Source organism: Gouania willdenowi, chromosome 11 (genome assembly GCF_900634775.1).
Source record: "Gouania willdenowi chromosome 11, fGouWil2.1, whole genome shotgun sequence".
Taxonomy (NCBI): domain Eukaryota; kingdom Metazoa; phylum Chordata; class Actinopteri; order Blenniiformes; family Gobiesocidae; genus Gouania; species Gouania willdenowi.
Genome location: NC_041054.1, coordinates 25,564,784 through 25,573,410, shown reverse-complemented (window position 1 = coordinate 25,573,410; position 8,627 = coordinate 25,564,784).

The window sequence follows — 8,627 nt, the reverse complement described above, 5'->3', positions numbered from 1 at the left end:
GTGTGCAAACCTGGTAAAGACCTATAGTAATCGTTTGACCTCTGTTATTGCCAACAAAGGTTATATTACAAAGTATTGAGTTGAATTTTTGTTATTGACCAAATACTTATTTTCCACCATAATTTACAAATAAATTCTTTAAAAATCCTACAATGTGAATTCCTGGATTTTTTTTTTTCACATTCTGTCTCTAACAGTTGAAGTGTACCTATGATGAAAATTACAGACCTCTGTCATCATTTTAAGTGGGAGAACTTGCACAATTGGTGGCTGACTAAATACTTTTTTGCCCCACTGTAGTTTATTTCAAACAAAATAATATATTGTCTAGAAAAAGATGTGTTTTAAAGCTCACCTCTGAAGAATTAAGTAAGCAGCAGATTTCCCTGATTTCACATTTTCTCCCTCTCCTTTCTTTCTTTGCATCTTTGGCCTGGTTTTCTTTTCTTCAGGAAAAACATGCTGCTGCTGTGTATCTCCCGCTTCTTGTTGTATCCACAGTGCAGCAGAAGCACTTGCATTTGCACTGTTTTAAAGGGGGTGGTAATAAGGCCTGATGCAGCATGAATCATTGTTTTTAGTGCAAAACTGTGATTAACAACCAGCTTATTTTCACAGGGTCCTTTTCATTCCACAGGAAACCTCATTGCACAATGACAAGTTTTGCATTCATCTGCAATGCCTTTTTCAGACATTTCAGACATTTCAAGAATACTGCCACACGACTAACATCACTCCTACTACTTGCTAGTGTTTATGAAAGATTTTAGGCCGATATAACCTGATCTTTTTTTTGTGCTGATTTTGGACTGATATCTGATCTAAAGAATAGATGAATAAGGGGTTGGGAATCCCTTAGGACAACCCATGTAAAAGAGAGAAAGCTAATGAAACATTAGATGAGTGGACTTTCAGTCAGTGATTCATTCAGTACTTTGATCAGCGGATTGCGTAATCAGTGAGTTATGTCTTTCCACAGCTGGTGACCATTGTAGCCACTAAACCTATTCTGTCCTATGTGTCTGTGTCCGTGACGTGAACAGATAGCTAACATAAGGTTTAAAGGAAAAACTGAGCCCAGGGTTTATCTTTCGGAACTTTAGTGATCTTCGCTGAGAATTCATATATACCTTTTTTCTTCTTTTTTTTTTTTTACAAGCAGAACTTTATAGATCTGGAAACCATTTCAAACACAAACTTTACAAATTATAACACACATAATTTCAGAAATATTTACAAAAAATGATTAAAATATAATACACATTCACAACCAAGTCACACACATTTATCAAACACACGAGGCACTGAGAATGTGCAACTGGCCACTCTGGCCATTGGACAATGCTTTCTAAGGCATGATGTAGAAGCAACAACACTTGAAACTAGCATGCACATGACTATACTGGAACTATCGAAGCCTAGAGGGGGAAAATCACCTTCAGATACAGCCCATAGACAGAACGATACAGGGAATATGAGAGAGACTTGGAAACAGACAAGACTACAAAGAAAACTTCAAAAATTCAAGCTAAACACAAAACACAAGTATCAATATAACCCTTAGAAGACCAATTAGAAACCTTAGCTTACCATCTTTGTACAAATTAGAACACGCAATTGAACTTCATGCCACTTGATTATGGGGCATTTTTAAGAGTAACACTATTCCAGATCTAGCACTGCAGGTCTGAATCAAGAACGAATGTGCTTAATTGATCTATCAGGGTGGTGGCATTACTAAACTTGGACAAAGTTTTAGGAAAAACTGGAAGTAAACAAGGATAACAACATTGCACCTGATATATCCTTACATATTGTCATGATCTAACTTGACACACAAACCCCAAATTGTTGCTCATTCTTTACAATATTTTTCTCAAGCACAAGACACAGAATTTAAGACTTGCACTTTAAATTTATTGGTAGGCAGTAAAAATCTACAGACACACCCAAAAACCTTACAATACAGTATCAGTAGAAAACAGTCAATGGGGCAGTGAAATGGGCAATATAAAGAACTTCGGGAAGTAATATATTAAAGGCACTACAGGTTAAGGAGTTCATTTATGGTCACGAGGAAATAATTATGGATACCAAAAAAAAATGGAACAGCAGATTGATAACGCAAACTTCCTGCATCAATGTGAAAATGTGCAAACATTTATCTTGTTAGCTAACTTCACACCAATAGGTTTTTAAACTTTTATGGTTTAAAAATTGTGGCAGAAAAAGTCACGAAACAATATACATATCTCCCTTTATTATGTTGACCCGTGTCAAGTCAATGACCACTAAGGTGGATTTGTTGTAGTAGAGTGTCCCGTTGCAATATTGATACTGGTCTGATATCTAGGAGGCTCTGTAATTGTAATGACTATCATTATCAGCAACATACAAAAACCCTGAGAGCACTGATCAACAAGCGATTCATTGAGACACACACTGAAAGCCTGTTAACCTCTGAATTCCAAACCGGTCTGCTTCCAAAAACCCTTTGACAATTAAACCTAGTGACTGCAATCTGATCAACAACCCTAAAACTTGACTCCGTCTCATTCATCCAAAACTGCCACAACAGTGGGTTTACCCTGGATACTCCAGATTCCTTTAAAAGACCTAAACAGGTACTTTTGGATTATTAAAGCTGCCAGCTACTATACCCAACATTTCTTAAACTGTACCTGTATTTCACATAAAACACTGCAAAAGTGACATTTCTGCTGTTTTCGCAGATTGAAAGTTGTGCCAAAACCATGGCGGATGTTGATTTTGTAGCTTTCCATTGGAAACACCCGAATATGGCTGCAATTTAAACAGGGAACACTATAACAAATCAGAACAAAAAAGGCTTCAAGCAAATAGCCGTATTCCTAAGAAACACAAGAAATCATGATAAGCAGCGCAAGTGTTCAGAAAGTTTGAATTTTAGGAGCCGCTTGTTTCACCTTCATCAGATGAGCTGACGTGTACTTTGCTTTTTTGACTAAATGCGACACAGCGGTAGGAATAAAACTATGGAATACCGTCCTAAATTGATTATTTCGATGGTCAAAGAAATGACGAGGAGAAGAAAGAGGTGTGTGTGCAGCTAGCGACCCTGGTGAGTGTTTCAAACAGCTGACTATATGATTTACTCTGCTGCAATAAACACACTCCTGAAGCAGCATTTGTCAGACTAATAATCAGAATAGAATAGCCTTCTGTTCAACATGTACTTTATTGTTGCCGGCAGCTTTTATTTTTATTTTTTAACACTGTACACATTGCATCACCCAAAAATGAAATTAAATGCAACAGTTTCTGACTTGAAGAAAATTGTTAAACAAGTAAACTTATTTACTGCACATCCCAGCCAATTTTAATAAAATATAACAACTTGTTTTTGTATTTTTTCTATGATGGGTCGGAATGATTTGGAGTCCACGGTGGAAATAGGCAACATGTCCTCAACAATGTAGCTAGCGATGATCTTCGACAGTTCAGCAGCACTAACTCTCGTCGCTTTTAAATCTATTTTCACCTGTTTAGTAGGAGATGGGCCCTTAGAGTTTTGCTGGGTGGAAGTGGATGATGTAGAAGCAGCGGGATCTGGGGCTTTCTCAATGACTTTTACATTCCTGTGCCGTCTTGCTAGGTGCTTACTCAGATTTGAGGTGGAATTCTTCAATGTAGACACAAGTTTTCTTTCCACTCAGAGTACACAGCGGACGCTTATGTTGTTGTCGTCTTTTACGGAGTCAAAGTGAAACTAATGTTGGTATTTACAAGCAGCTTGGACATTCTCTCTCACACTCTGTTTTCATGTGTGTTGTTTACCAATGACGGCACGCCGCTAACGTCATTGGCTTGAGAGTACGGTGGCGATCTGGGTTATAATGCAAAAATAATGCACTACAAAACACGAGACCCCAAAAAACAATAGCGAGACGATTTCATTTAGTAATGCAGCATGCTTACGGGAAAATAACTGTAATCCAATTATTGTTTCTTCAATTATAATCCCTTACTTTACTCGTTACTTGGAGAAAGTAATCAGATTAGAGTAATGCGTTAATGCCATCACTGATTGTAAATTACTAAGTCAGACAACAGGTAGGGTAGGATAGCATAAAAGGATGTATAAGGATTAAAAGCATTTAAAAGTCCAACAATGTAGATTATGGCATTAAAAGTCTAACAATGTTATGTCTGCCCTTGCTGAATCCATGCACACTCCCACAGCCAGGGGATGTCGAGTTTGTCGAGGGGAGAAGACTAGCACAACACCACTTAATCCACCTCTTTATATCCAGACAAGGGTTTGCCTGTTCGGTGTTCCAGCCAGCTTGTTTTCTCCGTGCACAAAATCAAAGAACATTTATGAGTCTAGGGAGCACTCGCAGTGTCAGCCATGTTGTAAACAAAGCACTAAGCTGCTACGGGAAGCAGGAGGGACAAATATCATCGTGCTGCTGCGGTCTTCATTTATTTATTTATTTTTTGTGCTAGTAAGCAAGAGCTCCTTCAAAATAGAGGGTTTTCACAGGGCGTGATCAACCCGGAAGTTGCCATATTGGCGATATTTAGCAGGTAAACAAAGCGCGCGCACACAAGCAAGTCCCGAATTTCGAAAGGAAATGGTGAATTATTGCAGTGTTTTTGGCTGTACCAACCGGTCAGACTGTGAAAAACATTTGGATTTTCATAAACTTCCAAAACTTAGAACAAATCAGGGAGAACAATGTCAAAAATTATTAGAGGAAAGGAGGCACTTGTGGCGAGCGAAGCTAAACCAGAACCTAAGAGGCCGAAATCTGGACAACATCCAAATGTGTTTGGTCTATTTCTTGTCGGGTAAGTTAATTTAAACTTTGATAGTGATAACTGCTCTGTAGTTTATAGTGTACATACAGTATATAGAAATGTAGACTGTGGTCTGTGGACTAATTCACATCAAACTGGAGGTCCTTGAAATGAAAAACTCTTGGCTAACATTACACCTTGGGCATTCATGATATAACACAGTTAAGGTTAGGTTGATTAAAGACGCTATTGCATTACTTACTTTGGCCTTGACAACACATCTGTCGTTGATGACTTGATACTGCATCCCTCACCCATCCACACACCATCTGGTTATAGCCCTCCAAACTTTTATAAGATTTAAGATATTCCGCTGTGTATGGGCAAAGATATTCCGCTGTGTATGGGCTTGGCGAGAAAACCAGGTAGTTGACGATATCAGGGCGACCGTGGTTCAGGTGGTAGAGGGTCGTCTTCTGATTGAGAGGTTGGGGGTTTGATCCCAGTACCTGACTATGTGTCGAAGTGTCCTTGGGCAAGACACTGAACCCTAAGTTGCTCCCAGTGGTCGACTAGCGCCTTGCTGGGTCTTCCCCGGGGCCTCCTTCTGGGGGGAACGTGCCCTGAACGCCTCACTAGGGAGGCGTTCAGGGGGCATCCTTATTAGGTGCCCGAGCCACCTCATCTGGCTCTTCTCGATGCGGAGGAGCAGCGACTCTACTTTGAGCCCCTCCCAAATGACTGAGCTTCTCACCCTATCTCTAAGGGAGAGCCCAGCCACCCTACGGAGGAAACTCATTTCGGCCGCTTGTACCCGCGATCTTGTTCTTTCGGTCATGACCCAAAGCTCATGACCATAGGTGAGGGTTGGAACGTAGACCGACCTGTAAATCGAGAGCTTCGCTTTTTGGCTCAGCTCCCTTTTTACAATGACGGACCGGTGCAGACTCCGCATCACTGCAGACGCCGCACCAATCCGCCTGTCGATCTCTCGCTCCATCCTTCCCTCACTCGTGAACAAGACCCCGAGGTACCTGAACTCCTCCACCTGGGGCAGAACCTCATCTCCAACCCGGGTGAATGTGCTGTTATGTAAAGCGCTTTGAGACTGCTTCAGTGTGGGGATAAAGCGCTATATACAGTAAATCAAGTCCATTTTACCATTTTACATAATAGACGGAAGACTCTCCGGGTCGTCATTGAACAAAGATGAGGGAGCTGACTCGTATGGATCTGCATCACCAATAAAGCATAACTTTTCCAAATATCATGCCCTTTCCTGTGGACCAAGTCCTTCCCTGTATGGCTTTGCATCTATAATGCAGTTTGAGGAGCTTTTCTGTGGTTTATCCATCACAGTGTTTACCTCCAAATGCCTCCAATATGTAGTGTTTACCTCAGAATGCCGCCAAAATGGCAGTGCATCTGGGTTACTGCCCAGAACGTGACATTGGTGAAACCCTCTAATAGAAAGGTGAATGTATTTATTTTGTGCATGTAGAAGTCAAATACGTGTTTCATTTGTTATGTAACAGGAAGTTGAGTTTAATATAATTTGTTAAATTCTTGTTTAATTGTAGTTATAAATGGATCAGTTTTGGTTAAAAATGAGAGAAATTGAGGAGGCGGAGCCTCAAGCCTATGAGACTGAGCAGGAAGTGAAGGTGTGGAGGAAGGCCTGAACGACGAGCGACGGACGTCGCTCTGACTCAGGCCTCGGACGGTGAAGCACATGGCAGCGAATGTGGTATCCATGTCGGACCCCGATTCACATGAGGAAGAAACAGAAGATGAAGAAGGAAGGACAAGCTCAGAATGGTCTTTAGTAGGGAAAGGAAAAAATAGAAATCCAGGAAGGAATGATGGAACAGCAGGGATGAGGAATAAACGGGAGTTTGAGGGAAGCAGTAGTGAGGAGAGAAAGGATAGTAAGGAGAAAGAAGGAGGGAACTAGATTCAAGGTAATGTTGAGATTAGAATCAAAAGAGAACGAGAAGATGTTGAGTAGTAATCCTTTAAAGTTGACTAGAGAGTTGAAGAATAAAGTGGGAGAGATTGAGATGGCGAGGTTTGAGGTATGGAGGTTTGCTGAGTATTTGTAAAATGAAAGAACAAAGAGACAAAGCAATGGAAATGGGGAGTGTGTGTAGGAGGACGGTGTTAGATAGGTTTGTGATTGGAGAGAACAGAGTAGTACGAGGAGTTATATCGGGGATTGGATTTGATGAGTGTTTTGAGGAGGGCGTAAGGGAAAATAGAGAAGTGAAAAGAGTAAAAAGGCTATACGAAACTAGAAATGGAATGAGAGTAAACAGTCAGTCAATGATGATTGAGTTTGAAGGAGTGGTTCTACCGCAGAGAATAATGATAGGATACATGAGCTATCCAGTCAGGGCGTATGTACCCCCTCCACTAAGGTGTTACAAATGCCAGAGGTTTGGACACGTGGCGGCTGTGTGCAGAGGAAGACACAAATGTCCAAAGTGTAGTGAAGAACACAGGTTGGAGGAGTGTAGTGAAGACGTGCAGCTGAAATGTAGTAACTGTGGGGGTGAACACCGAGTAATGTACAGGAAATGTGAGGCGAGGATGAAAGCAGAAGAAGTGGAGAAAGTCAAAAGATCTAATGACATCAGTTATGCTGAGGCAGTAAAAAGAGTACAGAGAGGAAAGGAAGAGAGAGAGAAAATGGAAAAGATGGAAACAGAAGCAAAGCGAGAGGCACAGGCGCAGAGAGAGGAGAGGGAACAAACTAACAGTGGTGATCAAACAGAAAGGATATCAGTGGAACATTTTGTTGGATAGGCTAGTAGTTATAGCATATGTTATCAACTGCACTGACCAGGCTAAACAGAAGACGGAAAAGATAAAAATCATTGTGAAACGAGCAGAGAAGTAGTTAATTATGAAGGAGCTGTCATAGGAGGGTGAAAGCAAAGCGAGTGAAGGTGTAGGTGAAGGTGTAGGTCCCTGTTTGACTTCTGGAGATTCACTACATGACTGTGGTGAATTTCTGGGGGTCTAATTGGAGGGGGGCAGGAGGATTATTTACTTTATTTATTTTATTATTTATTTTTTTGCAAGTTTTGGTCCTCTTAAACTATGATCCACTTACAAACAGTAGGTGGCGGTAAAGCACTTTTAGTTTGACAACTGCCATAAAACCCAAAAAGAAGAAGAAGAAGGTGTGGAGGGGAAAACCCCCCCCCAAAAAAACCCCAAAGTGGCTCCTGAAGAATTCCACAAAAACCTGCAGCACACCTGGAAAATGGGACTATTTCAGCAGGTTTGAACAGTTGAACAGCAGTTTGTTTGAGTGGTTTTTTCCCCTAAAGATTTTCCTTTTTTTTTTTTTAGAAGAACAGATGCTGTTTTGGAAAGAAAACTGCAAATAAAATGACTTTTTTTTTAACCTGAATTGCTCCCTGTGCTTTTGTCCTAATCTTCTGCCATGCCACAACCCTTTGCCTTGTAACAACTTGATTTTATTTTGTGAACCTTTGAATTTTATATTGCCGTTATTTTATTTCCTATCGTATCTGTCTACCAGGTTTCCTAAATACGTTTGAAAAAGTGGTATTGGGGTTGACTTACCCTTTAACTTATTGCCATTTTTTATTGGCTGAGTGTATCAATAAGCAACCCACAAACTTGTCGTTTTTTTTTTTTTTTGGTTATTTTTTATTTCTGTACCAATCACACTGCACAATCAAAGGATGAATGTGCGCAATTCACCCACGCGGTGCACATGGCATGTTTTCTCTTTAAATAAATCAACACTGGATGAAGTTCAGAAACTTTAACTAATCAAATAACTTTGTTTTTATTGACTGTGGGTTGGTCCA